Source organism: Calidris pugnax, unplaced genomic scaffold (genome assembly GCF_001431845.1).
Source record: "Calidris pugnax isolate Ruff unplaced genomic scaffold, ASM143184v1 scaffold8, whole genome shotgun sequence".
Lineage (NCBI taxonomy): Eukaryota > Metazoa > Chordata > Aves > Charadriiformes > Scolopacidae > Calidris > Calidris pugnax.
The window spans coordinates 5,156,284-5,178,171 of NW_015090830.1; positions in this window are offsets into that span (position 1 = coordinate 5,156,284).

The window sequence follows — 21,888 nt, forward strand, 5'->3', positions numbered from 1 at the left end:
TGGGTATTACAGTAAACTAAACAAGCTTGAGTATGCGGTAGGACCACAGCGTTTTGCATGGTGATGTTCAAGTTCCCCTCTCTTCCCGCACAGTGAAGTCTGGGGTTGATTTACATAAATTCTTAGATTTCTAACAGCAGCACCCCGTAAGTTGAACTATTCCTCATTCTTTTGGCTCCCTTTCTGAGACATATTGCTGACACTTCCATCACTGAGTCACTATAGCCCAATGAATCAATGTCTGATGTCTAGTTTTTAATAGAGGGAAAGGTTTCTGATGATATATGTGGTTGCATTTAATTCTGTGACAATAAGATGGATGAAGATTAAAGTTTGGCAGAGATAGTTCTACCCTGAGATGCTCTTCACCTAACACTTGGAGAACACTTACTCATACAACTTGACTTTGTGCGCTAAACGTGCTTTACGCAATTAATGTAGCTCTGTGTGTTAAACTGGATGCTGAGAGCCAGCACAGTCTCCTACTAGGCCAGTTGTCCACAGTGGTCTAAATTGCTAGCTCTTAGGAGAGGCAATATCGAGGTAATTTCCAATCAAGAAAAAGATTTAATGTCTTCAGCAAAACACTTTTGTCAGGAAAAAAATAAAAACGCATTAAAAGCCAATTTTCTTGAATAAAAGAGTGAATGCCCTTCTTCCTTGATTTAAGAATAGTAACAGCTGTGCAAGGAATACTGGAATATTTTTTGGTAATGACTATTTATTTCTGTGGGATGTTGGTCCAGTAGTTAGAAGCTTCCTGTAATCATTTATATTAATGTGGGTATGCATTTTTAACAAGTTTATTAAAAATAATAAAAGCAGACATGTACTGCTCATTTGGTTAGTCACCAGTGCATCCTGGTTCTGCCTTTTTCCTTCTCTTCTGTCCATATGGACTCCCCCATTTACTCCTCTGAAAAAAATGGAATGGTAAGAGAAGGATGAAAACAGAGAACTGGCAGGTAGGTATAAAATAATATGTGACATAAGGATGTCACTGCAGAAGGAAGTTTAACTTCACCAAAATGCAAATAAACTGCAACTCCTGCTCTCATTTTCCTACACCAGTCTGCTTTCTTCTGGGTACAATGGACTCATGAACAAGGATGACTTCAGCTGAAGTTTGACCCTGTTCCTGTTCTGTTGTCTGCCTAACCCCACTTTATGGATGGTTTACCATTTTGTAAAGCAGTTCCTGCATTGCCACAAGTCATAGCAGAGTAATATTTTAGTGGTATGAGAATGACCTCATGACTAACTCAGCGTGGTGGGTGTCAGCAATTTCACTTGCAGGGCTACCCTAAGCTGTGCTTGCTTGCACAGCAAAACCTCACGGCTGTTAAGGATAATGGTGGTGACTAAATGTGACACTAGCTTTAGTTAGAATAAATTCTGATTTTATTTGGCTTTTTTAGAGGTGCATTTTATGGCTAGTGTTTTTCACTGTAGTACTCATCAATAGGAGATAAAATTGGCAAGTGGGTAGAATTGAAAGTTGAATTGAAAATCCTCTTAAGGACTTTCACCTCTTAAAATCAACTCTAAGCAAGTCTCTGATTTACATACTTGGAAAAAAGTCTTCTAACAATGGACATGTAACTCTTGTCTTATAAGAATCCTATTAATATCTCACTCCTTTTACAGATTTACCATAGTGGAAAAGTCTAATCCATAAATATGTAAGAATCTTTTTTTACTGTAGCCTTAAAACTGGTAGTGAAAAACCACTGTAATTTGAAAGTAGCTATTTTGTATTTTGGTAAAGATTGTCACAGCTTTTCTCTTCCAGCTGAAGAATATTTTTACTTTTTCCTTTTCCTGTTTTCAGAGAGTGTAGGTTATTGCGAACAGGTCATTTTTTCTGTTTCTGTATTACAAGAAATATTATCTTGATTATTCAAAGAATAATTTAAAAAACAGACCTCATTTTTTTAATAATATAACTCTTTTCAGATATCCTTATTTGTGTTATTTTCTTTTTTTTCTCTTTCTTTTTTTTTTTTTTTGGTGGTAGTTTTTTACTCCAAGTTTTTTACTTCTGGGTTTCTCAAAAACATTTCTTCCATGCTTGTTCCTACCTTCCAGACAGTTGTCAAATTTCCTGGAAAAATTGTCATCCCAGTGCCTTTGTTATGCTAATTTTTGTTGTGCTAATTGCTGGATTTAGGAATTTAAGCTTCAAGCATGCTAATCTAAAGTAACTTTTCTTCCCAGTCTTGAGTCTCCTTCTACTTCACGTTGCTTGATTTGCCCAGTCTGCTTCCATAACTAGGATCCCTGTTTGATCTTGAGTAGCTAAATTCCTCATGAAACCCAAGACTCAGTGCTGAGTATTTCCGAAGAAGAGAGAGATAGTTATGTACAGACTGTATACTCTCAAGTGCACGCAAACTGTTTTTTTGAGTATGAGCACATGTAGGGATAAGCATTGTCCTGTAGAAAGGACCCCCGCTGCCTGACCTACACTTTTGCTGAAGTCCAAGAAGGAAAGAAAAGTTTGTGGAATTTACAAACCCTGTGGAGTTTCAGTCTGTTGATAAAGCAAAGAAGAAATAAAAGTGAACCGTGTGCAATTTTGAGTCATCTGCTAACTGACCATAAATCTACAACAGTCTATTTATCACTTCCACCACGGCTACAGCAATTCAAACAGTCAGGAGAACACAGCTGCCTGTGCCTGTACGCATTGCCTATAGACAGGTCAAAAGCTGAGCATAAATCAAACATATTGAGCTGCTGCATAAAAGGCAAAGCCCACAGTCCGAGGAAGAAATGGAGCGTTGGCTGCATGCGAAGTAGCCTCCAGCACTGCACAGGACAGTCAGGTTCTGGTAAGGTTAAAACTTGGATATTGTACCAAGCTCTGGGTGCTGTGCTTAGAAACGCTTACAGATTAAGGACTGAAAATCCAAGACTACTCATGAGGATGATCAGGGCTCTTAATATTTCTCTCAAGGAAGAACACAATGAAGTGTGCTTTCTCATCTCGGAGACAGGGAGACTGAGGAGGAGGTATGATAACTGTGCTCACATATGTGAGCACTTCATGTCCACGGTGGGTGGAGCAAAATCTAGTGAGGTGGAGCAAGGAGGAGTCAAGTTTGATATTAGGAAAAAGTTTCTCACAGCAAGCATATGGAAGTACTGGAGAAGTTGTCTTCATCACTGAAAGTCTTTGCAACTGTGAGCTAGGAACACCGTATGTAATCCCTGCCTTTCCCAGGTGACCTTCTGAGACTCTTACTAGCCTTGAGATTTTAGTTTCTCCTTTTCTGTACCTGAGTAGTATATCATGTTTTTTTTCCCAAACCTTGCAGTGACATGGCCTAAAACCAATGGTATCTACTTAAGTACCCAGTCCTACAATAATTTAACTGTGCCAGGTTGATTTTTTATGAGAGCTTCCAAATTTTAGAAGAATTTTATAAATGTCTTATCTAAAGATATACAATTGCCAAGGTTTTAGCAACATCTTCAGAAAGGCTTGGAGCAGGGACAGCCGTCCTGAATAAGAAGAAATGTGTCTGTAGCTGTAGCCTTTCAGGGCATGACAGTCCTGAGATAGCTTGTGAGGAGTCACTTCGCCTCCACCAACCCATCTGAAATAATGAAGCACTTACAGAGACCTCTTGACTGTTAAGCCTGATTTTTTTATATTCTATTGCACTTCTCTAAGTGCTTGAATCCTGACTTTTTCTTTTATTTTTCAAGGCAAAAGAGCACACATACTTCAAATTAATAATGATGCAATAATAAAGCTGAGTTACACTGCTCTGATAATCATGGGGTGCAAGCATGCAGGGTTAGGAGTCCTGGGGTCTTTGGAGAGCACTGTTTTACTAAACTGCAGGGGCCTCACTGTAGGCTGATAACTCAGGGTGCCAGGTCAGTGGTGAGATATCTTCTTTAAGTGTTAGCCAGAATTTGTTGGCAGGCAGCAGGGATGTGGATAGAGGACTTGAAGGTCAGATGTTGTTCCAAGTTTGTCACAAGTATGCTCTAGGGGACATCAATGTGGGGGTGGGCAGGGCTGAGGCACTAGATTTAAGCAGGAGACTGGTGCCTGACACCACTGTCGTTGCAGACAGGAGCATGGATAAAAGGACACAAAACTACAATACTGCTTTTATTTGGGCTTTTGAAATAATGAAATAACTGTAGGGCTGTCTATAATATATCAGTGCTAGTCCAGCTCTATCCAGTACAGAAAACATGATGCATACTTCAGTAGTTTTGAGGTGTGTCTGCTGAATGTCATGTAGATTTCTAACCGTGCAATTGCAAGCAGGACAGATTTTAACTGCCTAAGCAAAAGGACATCAATACTCTCAATTGCTCTACAAAATCAGATCAGTGGGCCGTCTCTCCCAGTACACTTTCTCTTCAGGAGCACGAATAACTGTAGTTGCTATTCAGCAAGACCATGCAAGTTTAGTCATTTCCTCTGGTCTGTTCCCCTTGCATTGCTCCAGATCAACCACTGTTGGATTAAACATTCCCTCCTGTTCCCTTTTTGTTTATGGACCTACTGTTCATAAATTTGTGTGAACCTTTCCGAATCCACAAATGCTGTCTCTCTACAATCTCCTGTGGCAGCAAGTTCCACAAAACTGACATGAGGTATAGTCTGATTTTTCATGAAAGGGACCCCTGAGACTGCCTTTCTGATATTGGTTCTTGAAAGTTTTAGTTCCCACACCTTGATCACTTCAAAATAATATCTTTGAAGTATGTGGAACCGGGGGTGGAGTTTTCTTTCTACCTCTCCACATTTGTAGCTGGCTACTGGTGGGACTGCATGGAGACAAAAACTTCCTTATAGCCTTTTATCTACTTTCTTCCAAGTGATCTATCTTTAAGATGGCTATCTGTATTTCACGAAGTAATAATAAAACTAGTCAAAGTATTGAAAGACTGTTGCACTCTCACCTTGAACTTTTTAGATATTTGGATTTTAGTATTTAAACAACAGGTATTGCCTGTGTAGCTATAGATATTTCAGGTCAGGATCACATCCTTTTGCAAGAAGATGTGTCGTAGGGGCATCTATATGACTAACCGTACTGTAAACTATGGACAGAGGTGCTCAGATCTGGAACTTCTAAACAATTACTTTATTGAATTTGAGAGTGGTGATAGTAGCTTACTGGGTATTTCTGCAGCCAGAAATTAGATTAAATGTAGAAGCAAATAGAAAAAAAAAAACCAACCCTCAGCATTTGTGTAGTTTCTGTAATAGCTTCTATATGATTGATCTGAACAAGTTCATACCTGTGATCTGGCAGGCTTTTTCCCCCCCAACCCCAATCTTTGACAGCTCTTTACCTGTTTTCAAGAAGCAGTCAAAAAAAGAAAAGTATTAGAATGTTGATTTTTTGCAGAAAGTATACCTAATCGTTTGGTATAGACTTATCCTTTCTCCCTACAGATAAAAAGCTCTCAGAAGCCTGGAGGGTAACAGAAGCTGAGATGGAACATCTTAACTTGATTCCTTCAGATGTGGTATCATATATTTGGGAAAAATTTTTAAGCATTTTTTACAGTTTTAAAAGCTGGGTTGTTTTCTTTTTTAAGTATTCAGAGGAACTTATATATACCTTAAACAGACACCTAAACATTCTAAAAGGAGTGATTTTGTGTGTGTTTGTCATACGCATACGTATATGCATATACACAAAACCACGTTTCATTTAACCTTGTCAGTAACTGCCAAAAAGTAAAATCTTTATTTGCTGCACCTCTGAAAGCAACCTCCTTCTTTCCTATGCCTTGGGCAGGAGAGAGCACAGTTAGTGAAACACAGCACTGCTGGGTTGAAAATGCTGCCAATACAGATGACAACAGCACTTTGTCTCAGTGGAAATGCTTTGTAGTTTGAGTCATGCCTTGCCTCTTCAGACATGCTCAGTACAGCTGCCCATGTCCCCCACCTCCTTCTCACAGCCTTCCTTCAACAGGGAGGGATCCTATGTTAAGGGTAAATATATAGCTCCACCTATTTCCCTTTTTGTTTAATATTGTTTAAGCATAAAATGAAACATATTGCAGAAATGGCAATTCATCCAATACTCCTTTAAAAGTTCTGGTATTCAGAAGCAAATGTAGTGCTTTCTATTGCCCATATTCCCACTGGACAAGTCCACATAGGATGCAGTAAGTTATAGTTGTTGGTATATTGAATTATTTTAATAAGATCATACCAGAGGATTCCTTCTCCACACTTCTCAAATTCTTCAGTCTTATCAGGACCGTCAGACAAGAAGGAAGTGTGTGATACCAGTTGCATTGCTTATTTATGGGCTCACTGTTGGGTTTTTTTAAAATTTATTTATGTTTTTACTTGCTCTCTCCTAGTTCCTTGCTGAAATAGCAGAAACATCTGTCTCCCTTCATTGAGGAGAATCATTTATGAGTCCCAGATTTACCAACAGTATCAATTACATTCAGCAAACCTCACTCTTGGTCTTATTAATTACTTTCCATCTGCTTTTCCCTCAGGCATCTTGGTTAGCTGAAAAATGCTGACAATCAGTGTAATGGCTTCTTGAGTTAGTTATTTATTAAGTCAAGCCTTTTGCATATACAGTTTCAATAAATACATGTTTTGGGGTTTTTTTAGAAAGAGTCATCTTTGAGTTGGACCTAGTTGAAAAACAAAAATGCAACAATTCCAGAAGCTGGGGTCAATACAGGCATGTGGAGTGGTTTGCCTTTTTTCTTGTTTTTTTATTTTATTTTAAACTGACTGATGGTCTGAGCTTCTGCTTTGAACTTTTAAGCTGAAAGAAACCCCATTTGGATTCTGTAGTCATATGCTCAGCTCATGGAAAAAGCAGAGCTCCAGAAGCTGCTGTTGGAAGCAGTTACTGTGGGCAGAAGGGGATGGTCCTACTAGGGTTTGGGGATTTTACTCTTGTCTTTTTTTTTGTTTCAGTGAACATTTATATTCTTCTTTTCCCATGACTTTTCCCTCTTTTGGCTAGGTTGCTCCCTTGGTCTCCTACTGGGAAAGCAGCATTGAACTTGCAGTGCTGAAAAGATGATTAATGATAGGCAAAACTGTATACAACATGCAGTTTATTTCGGGGGGAGGAGCGCTCAATGAAATGCTGCATTGGAGAATTCTAGGCAAATGGTGTGTGAAATTGTTGACAAATTGCCCTCATTAAGCTCACTAAATGAATGCTTTCATGAGAACATTGGCTTGATATCACCATGTTTAATGTAACTTCTACTTCAAATTGCATGTGCTGCTATTCTTATCTTTTAAACCCTTGTAACAGCTTTAACGTCCTGATAAAGCCAACCATTGTAGTTGTCTTCACTGTTTAGTACATGGGATGTGAAGGAAAATTGCTGAGGGTGACTTCCATGAGTGGTTCTGAATTATTCATTAATTTATTCATTATAATGAACCGTTCTGAGCCCGGTCACCAGAGTTCATAGATGCCAAGAAATGGATTTAGAAATGCTTTAAGTTCCTCAGAGTCTTTAACTTGATTCCTGTCAATGAAAGGGGCAGTAAAAGGACAATAGTCACAGAAGCCTCTGTTTTAGAAAATGCAACTTTGGATACTGTTTAGCCTTGTAGATGGTAGAAGACTTTCAGAAAATATGTCTTAAAGGTGATGGTGGTTGATGATCCAGCACATTCACTGGCATTCGAGTAAGTCATTGTGCACTGCACACTTGCCCTACCAAGTTGAATTCTGGCCATCAGCCTAAATATGTCCCGCTGGGCAAATAATGAAGTGTGAAGCCATCATAGGGGGAAGTGCACAGACTACTGAGACCTTCAAAGACGAAGGTCGGGGCATGGCCTGGTGTTCAGGCTTGTGCCACACACAGTGTGTGTTTGTTACCAGGTTTTGCTATAGTAAGAGGCAAAGCATCCATGCAAAAAGCTAGCAGTGTGAACTGTTTGTATTTGGTTAAGCAGTTGCTTTAGCTGCTGCAAAGGAGATGACAATGAACCCATATGGAAAGGTGATCCATACAATAAAAAGTTGAAAAATCCCTGTCCTAAACAAAATGTATACTATGCAGAAAATTACATGAGTATAAATAAAAAGCTATCTTTGTGTTGAAGACTGCTGGAAATTTTGAACAGGAATCATAGTATAGGAAGAAAAATGTTGCAAGACTATGTTGTCAATCATTGATCCACTTGGGCTAAAACCAGATGTGACTGGTCCTTCTTAGAGCTTTTACTGCAAGAAGAGCCAGTCTGGGAAAATCAGTCATATAGGAAGAAGAGGAAAAAATGCACCACGTAAACAAGAGAACAGAAGACTGTTTTTCTGTCTTTTTTCGTCTCCATCACACAGTGTGACATCTCAGCTCGTGCTCTTGCACAGCTCTGGTAACCCCTTTGCCTTTCATTACAGCTAGGTAAGCATGGGTACAGGAACATCTGGGAACTTAGGGAGAGACTTTCCATTTGGCTTTCCAGCATGGGAAAGATTTGGAATGATTGAATTACCGATCAACACTGTTATGAGCTGCACTAGAAAATTGCATAAGCAGCTACAGACTGGAAAGGGTTTGTGTGGGTGCTCAGTAGTTGGCCTTAGGCAAAGCCTGGGCTGTACCTTAGGGTGCCTTTGTGGGTACCCCTTGCTGACTCTAAACTGAAGTACCTTGAGGAGAATACCTATGATCCCTTTCAGCAGTAACACTGGGGATGCGAATTCACCTATGGTAGGCGACTGGCACAAGCACTTGGTAACAGAAACATCTGTCTACGTTTTAGTTCAGATAAATACAACAAAACCATTTAGATCTGTCAGGCTGTTGTAAGACAGGTTATTTGGTTTATTTTCTTACTTGGAGAAGACTGTGAATACATCTTCCCTAGTACAGCAAACCATGCACTCTAGTTTCGCACATTTAGGGAAATCTCAGATGAGCTCCATCACATTGGTACACTGTTTCCCTGAATATGCTGTCTCTGCTGCTGTAAAAATCCAGATATTCTGTGGTTAAGATGAGTTGAAGCTAAAGCTTAGGTGGGAGGTAACTCTGGGATTTGAACTTGACTTCTCCTGTTTTCTAGGCAAGAATTTGGACTAACTTCTTGCAAACAGCCGTGTGAACTATGTCCTCATTGATGTCCTGCTGTCCAGAATAGTCTGTAGTGACCCCTCTACTGGTCAGTAGTGTCATTGACCATAGAGTATATTGGCCCTGGAAGTGAGGTTTTTTGAGTCCTTTAGAGAGGCAACATACGGATTATTATCAACTCTGAGCATCCTGGTACCTCATAAATGGAGTACATCAACTGCGTATCTCATTTTATGTGGTACAGGATTTAAAGCTGGTCATATAAAGTAGTTTTTCTAAGACTGGTAAGTCCAAGCTTTCTCTATTTTAGCAATTTTATTAGAAAAAAGTTACTTAAAAGAACTGTCGATACGTCCTCCATAGCAAATCTGGTAGTAATTGCAGCCTAATGCAACACCTGAAAATTTTAGGATTAGCATGTTACAAAATCAAGGAGTTATAATAACAACTACATTAACCCACTATGTTTAATCTGGGAGTTAAGACTTGTTGGAAAAGAGGGCATGAGGAATTGTGAAGAACATGAAGAAATAAATAGTGTCCTTCTTGGGCAGGGCCCGTGTGTCTATTGAACATGTGGGATGTAATCCACAACCGATACAAGCAGCCTGTATATTTTCATATACAGCCTTTCCTGGGAGATGTCCCCTGAAAACTGTCTGAGTGTTCATGAATATGGCTAACAAATAGGCTAGTAGGAGTGGGTTTTTGGGGGCACCCCCAAACCTATGTTGACAGAAGCAGTTTGAGATTGGAAGGGATGTAAGGAAAATCCATGACTTCCACAAGCAGGTGCTCCCAAAGATGTGGTAGCCCTGCAATAGACCTTGTAGCAGCTTCTTGCAGCTCCATGGAGCAACAGACTGTGCTGGCAAGGCTGTTGGGGTCTGGCATATCTCTAAGCCTTGATTGACTGATGGCCTGCTTTCAAGTGCTCCCTGTTGGAGTAGACCATATTTAGCTGCTGATGTCTTGATAGTTCCATCCACTGGTTCTGGTGAGAATAACTCCTTTAAGGTTATCATAAGCTTGCATTTTGGGACTTGCTTGTGTGATGTATAACTTAAGTATCTTGCAGTATTATGACCTGAAGGAGAAAGTGAAGTTCACTCTTTCTCCTAGAAACTGCTTTACATTAAGACTCTGTCTCATGTTCCTCCAACAAAGGGCTGTGGGAGTTTAATATCCCACTGTCCTTCACCTATTTGTGATGTCCATCCATTGGCCATGAACCTGGTGTGAAGCAGGAGTTTTTTGCCCATCTGGGCCCATGATTCCAGTGTGCTAACGCAGCTCTGCATTTATTGATGGTTTAAGTGAATACCTCACACCTTGACCAGACATGGCTGAGGAGTAGCACCCAGGTTTTAAGCCATTTTGCCTACAAAGCAGTGACTTCTGACATAGGAGGACACACAACTTGGGATTGTAAAAATTGAGTACTGACAGTAAAGTCTGCCAGAAGAAAACTGTAAAAGGCTTTTAAACTGTTCATGGCAGTTTCTATGGTGGCTGGAAGATGCCAGCTTTGAAAGCAGACGGTCTTAATTTAAGATATTAATTTTTTTATTAATTTAAGCAGTAAAATATTAGTTTTTGACATACAAAGAGAAGGCAGTGGGGTGGGAAAAAAAAAACACATAAAGAGAAAATATCCAGAGCCTTAGTAACACGCAATATTTCAATATAAGATCTGAAGTTTCATGTCACCCACTCCTCTATTGATTGCTATCATCATGTGCTTGATCTATTTGATCTTCCATCCAAGGGAAAGGGATGAGTTAGGTACTTGATCCCAGGTCCTGTAATGTGCCAGATGATAAGAAGGCCGCCTCTTCATTTCTTTCCATCAGGTCCTGAAGAAACAATCTACCCTTGTCTGTTGCACTCTGCACTGCCATCAGGTATCTCTTTAAGCCAAGTTTTGTGGTAATGAAATGGGCAGACTCCTCCTGGAGCTGTCACGTTGTGTGGTGAAGGGCAGAGTCTCACAAAACAGAAGTATCAATGAAAATCATATTGAAAAGTAACGCTTCAGCTGTTGGCTCACTTTGTAATAAGATCTCTATAATATTTCTCTTAACTATGAAGACCATGTGCAAGTGATTTAATATGTATGAGCAAAAATATTTAGAATAATAGATCTGAATGTTAGAAATGAAGCAATGACACTTCGTTTCCCAGAAGCAATTGACTGATTTAATTAAGATAGAAATTAGCCTGTTAGATGGTGGCTCATAAAATTTCTGAAAATATCAAATGCACACTAGTTGTTCTAGCTTTACATGTGGACACTGTCCTCATGGCAAACTTCCAAATTAGTCATGGACATATGGGACAAGGCAAGCTGCCTGTGGGGGAATGAAAACTGGAGGAGGCAGGGGGCCTTTTCGCTGAACCTGGTGCACTGTGAGCTAGAGTCACTTTGCTGGAACATTTGCCATTGGTGGAGAAAACTTGCTCTGTTATTTACATGAAAAAACCCCTAGTAGAGCAGGCAAACAAGACTGTCCTATTGTGCAAGGGCAAGTATACGTGCTTTTCGTGGGCTGATGCTTGAACTGTTCCTTTGCATCAGGACAGCTGTCATCAGTGTCCCCTGTGGGTTCATGCCTGATGTTCACGCCTCAGCTTTGTTTCAAGAGGTAAATGCTGATGTTTACATAGGCATGTGCTTTTCCTGCACTGTAGCACAGTAGTCCAGCTTGCAGTATTGAAAGAGCTTCTTGTGCATGCTTCTTGAAGCACACATTTTTCTCAGAGTACCATTCTGCTGTTTACAGTCCAAGTTCTGGTACTTGGTTAAGACTGCAGGACGTGGTGATAGAGTGGCATTAGCATTACTGGCAACAGAGGCACCATTTGTTGGCTTTGCCTTTGGGAGAAGCTTGTCCTCAGTGGGTGCAAAGTGCCTCAAAGGAAACCTAGTTGAGCTCCATCTGGGTGTCCAGTCACCCAGTGACTGGGCAAGATACGATTCTGCCAGGCCTGTGAGGAGATCTAGGGGCATCAAAGAGACTATTTTACCCCAGTAAGCCTCATGCTTCTTCACTGAAAACTGGGGGAAGTCAAGCCAGGATCTGAAGGAAGTCCAGGCTAGATGTCCAGAGAGTGACACCGTGTTATGGCTCTAGAAAAACCATAACAATTTATTGTTGTTTAGACAATTATTTGATCACCTGATGACCCCTCCCCACCTGGGAAGAGGAATCAGGAAAAAGTAAGGAAATCCAAGGATTGAAATATAAACAGATTTAATACAATAAGACTAGATAATTAACATTAAAGAACCATTATTGATCCCAGTACCAATATAAGATATACAAGAATTATACTCAGCCAATTCTATCAGCAGGAAGCTGTGTACTCCCAGCAATGGACAACGAATGTTGGACACTGAGAACGCAAAGGCTTTGGGAGGAAGGGAAAGGCTCAGGGGTTTGGCACCCAGACAAGAAGTTCTCTGAACCACCACCATCAAGGGAGAGAGAAACTATGCAGCAAAATTTCTAATTTATATTGAATGTGACGTTCATGATATGAAATAATCACATTGGCCAGGCTGGGTCAAGTGCCCAGGCCTCCCTCCTCCTCATCCTTGCCCATGGCAAGGCTCGAAAACACCAAGACCTTGAATCCCACATAGCCTAGCTGGCTATAAAGTAAATATTTTCATTAATTCAGACACTAGAGTCTTCCAAGTTTTTCCAAGCGTTAGAAGGTAGTTCTGTGTCACTCAAACCAGGATACACCATTAAGGGAAAATGAGGCATTTTGGCTGCAAGCTGGACAACTTAGGTGTGATGTTTCAGAAAGCTCTGAAACACAACAAAACTTTCAGATAGAAACTTGGTGAAATTCCCGTTCATGTGGCTAAATTGTGCTGCCTCTCCTTATGAAAGGAAGAAAGAACTGGGAGGGAGCCCGTCAGGGCTGAGCAATTCAAGAGCCACTGTCTGTGAATTTTCTTAGGATGTTTTGAATTAACATCAGTCTGAGGCAGAAGAATGAAACTGGCAGTGGCAGAGGCAAGAGACCAGAAGAAAGCAGTTGGTTCAGGAAACACAAATGAAGGCTGAGTATACAGGGAAGTTAGTGAAGATTAGTGCTGAGGAGAAAAATTCTGTGGAAATGCAAGAGATTACTGGTTACCACCTTGGGAGGGAAGGCAGTAGAGGAAGTTAAGTTGGGTATCTGGGGTGAATTGGGCCCAAGAAGCTAGCCAGATAAGAAGAAAGGATGTGAAATGTGCTGGAGTGCATATGGTGTGACGCTGTATGGGTAGTGGACCAAGGTCAAAGGAGAAGAAACAGTGCTTACAGAGGTGCAACGGTCAGAAGCAGCTGGTCTAATGCAGCTTCCTTTCTCCAGCACTCTGTGATTCTGCAGCACCTGCTGCTTCTTGGGAGAAGATATACGTCACTGAAAAAATACTTTATTTTTCCCAGTGTTAATTCCTGCAGGCTGTTTCTAAACAGGGGTTTCCAGAGTTGATCCCCATCCCTGTTTGGGAGCGTCCACAGTGTGAGTGTCCACTATGTACAACCCAGGCACAAATCTCACCCTGCTCTGTTTTTCACAGAAGGGAAACCTGGCCACACCAGCTGCATGGTGTGCTGCAGCAAGGGTCCTGGAAGAAGGACAGCATAGACACAACCATGGTGCTTGGAAAATCTTCTGTTGCCATCAGTGCTCCTCTTAGTCCAACTAACAGCAGTCTTTTTAGCAGAGCTTAGGCTTCCAAGCCTGCAAATGATTGCTATAGATGTCAATGAGATGAGGCAATGTATCTTCTTAAGTTCACTCTTTGCTTAGTTCTTGGAGAATGCACCAGCCAACCCTGTGTTTTAAACCCAACCAAAAAAACCTACATTAAAATTGTAAGGTCAGACATAAGCTATGAACTGCCAGAATTAATTTTGCTTCTACAGTACTACTATGTCTCCATTGTGCTTATGCATTATAATGGCATAATTTACATAATTGCAAACTGCTTCTGGGAACGAAGTGGTTTTGCAGCGCTGGCTGTGGGCCCCAGCCTTGTTTGTTGTGGAAGGTGTATTATGGACAAGGCAGGGGAATTCAGGATGGTGGTTCTGGAGTTGCACAAAGTCTTCATTCCTGTGTTTTCTAGCACTTGGGACTTAAGAGCTTCACTTTGCAAACTCACTTTTCTTTTCAGCAGATTTTTACATATAATGTAAAACATGTTTCAACATAGTCTGAACTTTATTATTGCTTTTGTTGTTGGAAGAATCAAAAAATCAGGTCTGGGTGGGGATTTTCTCATGTAAAATTGAAAAAAATCAGCAAAAATGTCTTAAAATCTCAGAGTGGTTAAAATCTTATTGTTTAGTATTTGAATTAGTTGAACTTCAGAAAGAAGTTTAAAATAAAACTGCCTGTACCTCATCTGTTCTCTGATCCCATCAGCATGTATCATAAGACAAACTCGTCAATGTTCAAAGTGTCCTAGAACTTGAGCAGCACCTTGATTTCATAGAATCATAGAATTGTCTATGTTGAAAGGGATCATTAAGATCTCTAGTTCAACCATCAACCTAACTCTGACAAAAACAAAAAAACACATCTCTAAACCATGTCACTAAACAATACGTCAACCTGTCTTTTGAATACATCCAGGGATGGTGCCTCAACCATTTCCCTGGGCAGCCCATTCCAATGCTTAATAACCCTTTCAGTGTAAAAATTTTTCCTAATATCCAATCTGAACCTACCCTGGCGCAACTTGAGGCCATTTCCTCTTGTCCTACCACCTGTGACTTGGGAGAAGAGACCGACCCCCACCTCTCTACACCCTCCTTTCAAGTAGTTGTAGAGAGCATTTAATTTAATGCATTTTCACCAGACCTATTGAAGTCACTGTGGGAGTAGAGCCTTTACTTGGCTGGAGCAGCCTGCTCTTATGTGAGGGGATGCTATGAGGGCTCTCAGCCAGAACAGACTCTACTAAAAACTACCCCCTAAAATACAATCAGAGCTGTCCTTAGGTCCTGCAGCTTTTTAGCCATATAGATCAAGTCACTCATAATTATACTAAGGCTACTGATGATAAAATGGCACATACTCTCAGGTTATATGGTGGTAAGGTCACAATTATAATCTGTAATGATGTATATAATCTAGATTTTATTTTTTTTCCTTTAGAAGATAGGTAGTACTAACGGGTCATTTTGTAGTTAATAAAACAATATGTTTTTTATAATTGCTTTAAGTTGCCAGCAACATTTAGTCAAATTTCTTTTGGATTCTTTTTCACTTTAGAATGCCCAAAAGCAGTCAACGCAGATATTATCATGGAGCGTTCACAAAATATATGCAGCCATATGAACATGGTGATGTAAAAGTAGAATTAATTAGAAAAATATTACTTGGCTCCTGCTGTCTTTAAAAGGATACTTTTTTTTCTTCATCACTTTGTTTAAATACAAAGTGTAAAAATGAATGCTTAAAATGTTTCAAGTATGAAAAATCAAAGCTTCCTACACCAAATAGGAAACTAGTCTCAGTTTTGTTGCTGGAATTTGAAGGCCTGGGATACAAATGGTTTTTAAACTGAAGTTTGACATAAAGCTAGTTGGAAATAACTGGAAGTTTTTTATTTTTGTTTCTTATTATTTCAAGGAGGAACGCTTAGACTAAAACTGAAGAAAAAAACCACCAAAAACAACTGTGGCAAAAATTCCAGAGCCAAAATACTTGGTCTTGGAGTTGCTGTGATGATGCCTTATGGAAATAGTTCTGTTGCTTTCAGTTTTTTTTTTCTTTATCCAGAATCCTTTGTTTGGCTACTTCTTCCAAAATCACTGTGGTTTTATTCATGGAATAGAAAAATGGTGCATCATGAGACATGTAACGCACCACAGAAGGAGGCCCATAATGAATAGAGATGTCATATAAACACTCCTAGGAATGATTGTAACAACACATCCAAATAGAAACATTTGGCCCATAGCTTGTTGTTCTTCCTCATCCCTAATAATTTCTAAATTCCTCTTGCTGGGACAGGATAGAAGTCTAAGAAAAATTCATTGATGTCTCCTCATGAAGAAGGAAAATGGAAATATAGGAAGGTACATCTTGTGTAACAATGAATCTTTCCCAGTATTTCAAAACCAGTAGTTGATAGTACTCCATCTTCTCCCCTTTTAGGTGAGCTCATGTTGCTTATATTAAGAGGCTACAACCCCAAAAGTTATTTTTGTCTTTACAGAAAGCACTTCATCTCCTTTGGATCATTGAAACAATGGCAGAATTGATGTGCTTTCAGATTCTTTGCACTGTTTTGAAGGCTAGAATATCTTAGAGGATTATTGTAAACAGTTTCATGAAGAAATGATATGATGTGGTTCAGGGAGCTTAACTCAGTTACAGCCAAGAGACTCCCACCAGCCCTTTGCATTTACATATAAACTACATTCGTTATTCAAGCTGAATAGTCACAATGTATAAGATACCAACTGACTGGAAGACAAGGAGATAAAAAAAAAGAAAAAGACTACTACAAAACTTTGCCAAGAACGAGTGAAACATCTCTGAAATTGTTAAAAGAAAACGTCTTCTTAGGACTCATCCACAAGCACCATAACGGTACTAAGTCTCAAACCATATGGCTGGGCATAATAGGCCTCCCAGACTCCCACAGCGAATCCCACAATGAACCAAGCGTTTGGTAAATACTGAAGGGCTATAAGATGACTCAGTCCTAGTTGAGACTTGCAGGTCCTCTTTGAACTAGCATTTCCCAATTCTCTATTTGTGCTGACGCTTTTGGGCTTATGAAGCTCCAAGATTGACTGTCCTAAATGCCTTGCACAAAATGGTTTCCCATTGTCAGTAGTATCATCTGTGACAAATACATTTCTGCTGAGTGTTTTATGTCTTTGTATGAAAACGAGTTTGGTACTTTATTGCTTCTCCATATGTCTTCCATCTCATTCTCCTCTAGAAAGAGTGTAACAGGATGTGCAGCAGAAATATTCAGTCCTTCATCTGAAAGCTGAATTCAGATCTCCTTTACTAAGATGTTCTTTCCCCTCTAGGCTTTTTTTTCTGGTTGGGTGGTTGTTTTTTTGGTTTTGTTTGGTTTTGGTTTTTTTTTTGTTTGGTGGTGGGTTGGGTTGGGTTTTTTTCAGGGTGGGCTGGTTTTTTTCTGATTCAGTTAGGTGGGTTTTTTTTTCTTTCCTTTTGGTTCTGATCATGTCAGAATATTCCTAGGGTTTATAAATTTGACAGAGTGGTAACTTGTTCGTCTAATGTCTTTATTCTTTATAGGGCTCTCTTGACAGCTGAACTTCCTGTCTCACAAAGCACCAGTCTATGCTATTCCTAACGAGAGAAAATATTCCTTGGCAAATGGATTCATTTTAGTTGTGGTGCATCAAATTTCAAGTTTGGAGGGAAACTGCTATATTCCTTCTCAGGTAGGCTCTGTTCTTTACATACAGCTATGCATTTGGGTCTATGTGAGATTATGTTTGCAATCAATCTAAGAAATTTCTCTTTTAGGCAAGAAAGGTTGCTGCAACAAATGCACAACCTTCTAGGAGTCAGAAGAGGGACTGTTGGCCTTCCTGGCCCTATTACCCCCACAGGAAAACTTTCAGGTGGTTGGCCACCATGGGATGCGCAGCACATGATGTGACTTGAGGAGCTGCGAGGTTGCCTTGGGAGTCATTTGCAGTGGCTACTCCCAGCACTGTATTTCAGGCTAAGAGAAAGCACAGCTGGGCTGCATGTGGAGTGGGGACGCCTGTTGGTTTCAGCCTGCCTGTGCTGTCCCGCAGCTGGGGACTAGCATTGCCCCACAGTACTGACTGGGGGGGAGAATAGTAGGTGGTATATCAGGGCATAGAATCATAGAATGGTTTGGGTTGGAAGGGACCTTAAAGATCACCCTCCCTCCCTGCCCAGGGCAGGGACATCTCCCACTAGAGCAGGTTGGTCAAAGCCCCATCCAGCCTGGCCTTGAAGAGTTCCAGGGATGGGGCATCCACGACTTCTCTGGGCAACCTGTTCCAGTGTCTCACCACCCTCACAGTGAAGCATTTCTTCCTAATATCTAATCTAAATCTTCCCTCTTCCAGTTTAAAACCATTACCCCTCATCCTAGCACTACACTCCCTGATAGAGTCCCTCACCATCTCTCTTGCAGGTCCCCTTCAAGTACTGGAAGGCTGCTATAAGGTCTCCCCAGAGCCTTCTCCAGGCTGAACAACCCCAACTCTCCTGGCCTGTCTTAGTAGGAGAGGCGCTCCAGCCCTCTGATCATCTTTGTGGCCCTCTTCTGGACTCGTTCCAACAGGTCCATGTCCTTCCTGTGCTGAGGACTCCAAAGCTGAACGAAGTACTCCAGGTGGGGTCTCACGAGAGCAGAGTAGAGGAGCAGAATCACCTCCCCGATGTTAGCCACAGCTGCCCATCGCGGAGTCAGAGGTGAGGGCCTGAGTGACAGTGGTTGGCTGCTGTGCCATAGATACTCTGATTTTTTTCTTCAACATGCCACTCTCCCTAGGTGAGCTCCTAGAAATGTTTGGGGTAGGTTTCTCAAACCCAACAAGCCACACGGCAGGAAAAAAGGTACTTGGTTCTCTGTCTTCATTGGCAGTCTGTGGGCCTGTGTGTGAGGCAAACATTAACCTCGCACCGTAATCTTTTACCGTTCTACTTAAGGCAGATTGCTTCCCCCACCCTTTGAACAGGTAGCTCTCAAAAAGAAAACAGAGGATATTAAAAGCAGACACTTGTGTGAAAGCCTACCTGCCTTTGCACAGTATAAAGTTTGTTTAATATCAGTGGTTAGAAATTAACCTTTGATTACAGAAATCTGTATTTTTAGAGTAATTAACATTTTCTTTCAAAAAAACTAGGATGGTCATTTGATGAGTCTGATCGCAGAGGCGATATTTCCTTAGATGGTCACTGAAGGGTGTGTGTAGTCATCTTGAATCAGGACCAAAACTTTTCACAAGGACAAGCATTAATGGCTAGTATCTGATGGGATTAGAGCCTAATTAATGTTGCCTGATGACTTGTCTGTCATTTGTGCGGCTGGTACTCATTTCAGCTTCAGGTACTTAGCCTACCTCTTAATGAAAACGCTCATTTCTTCCCTTCAAGTTAATCTCATCTCCCATCCCCAGAAGTTCAGGTTTTAGAAACTTTCTCTGAAGTGCTGTCAGTGCTGATGCATTTGCCTCTGCAGTTTCATATGCCATTTGCATATGTTGACAGAGATGTAATTTGTTCAGAATTATCTGTACATGCAGTAATTGTCTAGTGCGCATTGTGATATATTTAGGAAGACAGGCTTTTTTGTACATAAGATCATAGTGTGGTGCAGGGAAAACTGCTCAACTCATGGTTTAAATCAAATCAGGATTAAAGAGGTTTTGTCTTTTTAATAAGGACGTGTAATAACCTGGCAATCAGTGAGCTGTGTGCTGAGGATCAGTATTGACAGTACAACATATAAACCACAATAGTAGGTATGTGCAAAATGGTGTAAGTAAACAGCAATCAACTTCTAAAGACCCTGCTATAACTAATCCTAATGAGTCCTAGTCTCACGCACACACACGGCTGTGGGCACACCGCTCCCCAGGCTGTGTGGGTTACAGGCACACACCCCTCTTCTGGGACTGTGGGTCCCCCTGTTCGCACACACCTCCTGCAGGTACCTGCGTAACCCACATTTTAGATGTATTTACATGTACCTGTGATGTTCCCTATGACTGGCTAACGCACGTACCACAAGTACACCCACACAACTGGGTCCCCACTTGTCGCACCCCGAATTGCCAACAGGCAGAGAGACAGTGCCATCAGGCCGAGGCAGAGGTGAGCTGCTGGTGCAGTGACTTTTGGCAGTGTTAAACCAGGTTGGACTGCTGCTCTGTGCCTGCTCCAAGGTCTCTCTCTCCAGCTATCACAAACCTTCATCCTTCTGTTTTACTTCTCTTCAACCTGACTCTTTTCCAAAACCCCTTTGGTAACCCCTGATTGCCACTTAATCTGTGTAACAGTTGTCTTGAGCAAAGTTCATGGTTGTTATTTTTGTTCTTTTAGTGTTAGCCCTCTGGGGGCAAGCATCCTTTCAGGACGGGTAGTTTCAGGTGTTAACCTGTCCACACACGCAGTTTACCCTCACATCTGTTCCAGAGCATCTCTCATTATCCAGCTGCTTTTGCGGGGCAGAGCCACTGCAAACTCCCCCCGGTAGTGAAAACCGTGATTCCCAATTCTGTTGTTAGGGTGGGCTGCCCTCGGGAAAGGCCTTTACCCCATCAGTGCTGCCCCTTATGCCACTGAGCATACTCCACCTTTTCAGGTATGTCATGTCCTGTCTGATGACAGTGGTAAAGGTAGGGGCGTTTGTAATATATTGCTTCTGATTGCAATGCTTTCAGATTAGATATCAGAAAGAAATTTTTTACTATGAGGGTGGTGAGACACTGGAACAGGTTGCCCAGGGAAGCTGTGGATGCCCCATCCCTGGAGGTGTTCAAGGCCAGGCTGGATGGGGCCTTGAGCAACCTGCTCTAGTGGGAGGTGTCCCTGCCCAGGGCAGGGGGGTTGGAACTAGATGATCTTTGAGGTCCCTTCCAACCCAAACCATTCTATGATTCTATGATTCTATTCTATGATTTCCTGGCAATCTTTGTGGTCTTGAGGGTTAAAGAGTCTTTCAGGGTGAAAGGAAAAGACTCTGTTTTTTAAGAAAGATGAATTAAATCGAAACATCTCATCTCGAAGCACCAGCCCTATAGGGTACCCGAAAAACTAATTTGGGGATGTCAGACAGTTGGGTTTTTCCTTCGATGCGGTGGCAATGGCCAGGAGTGATTCGCTGGCGTGTCTGTGGGAGGACTATTTGCGAAGGAGAAAGCGGCTCGAACTCTGGAGAAGCCGCCAAGGAGAGGTGAAGAGACGGCCTGTGCTGCCTGCTACACACGGTGACTGCTGACAGCTTCTGGGAGCTGCGGAGGGCTGGAAGGTGCCACGACGGGGCCCGACGGGCAGCGCCTGGCCAGGGGCCGGGCTGCCGGGGCCGGGTCCTGCCGCACAGCCCCCTCCGCACAGCCCGCTCCCCGCACGGTGCGCTCCGGGGCGGACCGAGGAGGGCCCGGCCAGCCCCGCTGTGTCTTTAAAGGCCGGGGCCGGCTCTCGGCTCCATCCTCCGTCCCTCCCTCCATCCCTCCCCCCCGGCCCGGAGGTGCGGGGCGCCGGGAGGAGGCGCCTGCCGCTAACAAAAGTCTGTGGCGGCGGCTCTCCCCTTCCTCCCTCCCCGGGCAACAAGTGGTTGGAGGTGGCTTCCCGGGGGAGGCGGCGGCGGCAGCGGTGGGGCTGCGAGGAGGAGGAGGGTGGAGCGGCGGTGAAGCATCGGAGGAGCCCCAGCGGCGGCCGTGGGGCGGCGGAGCCTGCGCCCGGGGGCTGTCCCGCCCGTGGATTATAACTGAAGCCGCCTCCCCTGCCCTGACACCCCGGCTGGAACCTGGGGCGTGGGGAAGGCGCCCCCATACATCGCGGCTTTGAGTCTTTCCTTCTTTTTTTTTTTTTTCCTTTTTTCTTTTTTTTTTGGAGGGTGGGGAGAAGGGAGGGTGTCGGCCAGCCGAGAAAGAAGAAGCAGAGGAAATCGTAGGGCTGCTTCGGACATGTCGTCGTGGTGAAAATTCCCGGGGATATCCACCCCCCCCCGCCCCGCTCTCCCCCGCCACACCCCGGTTCCGTGCCCGTCACCCGCGGCCGCCCGGCGCCCCGCGGTAGAGATGCTGCGCGGCGGCGTGGGGAGGCGACGGCGAG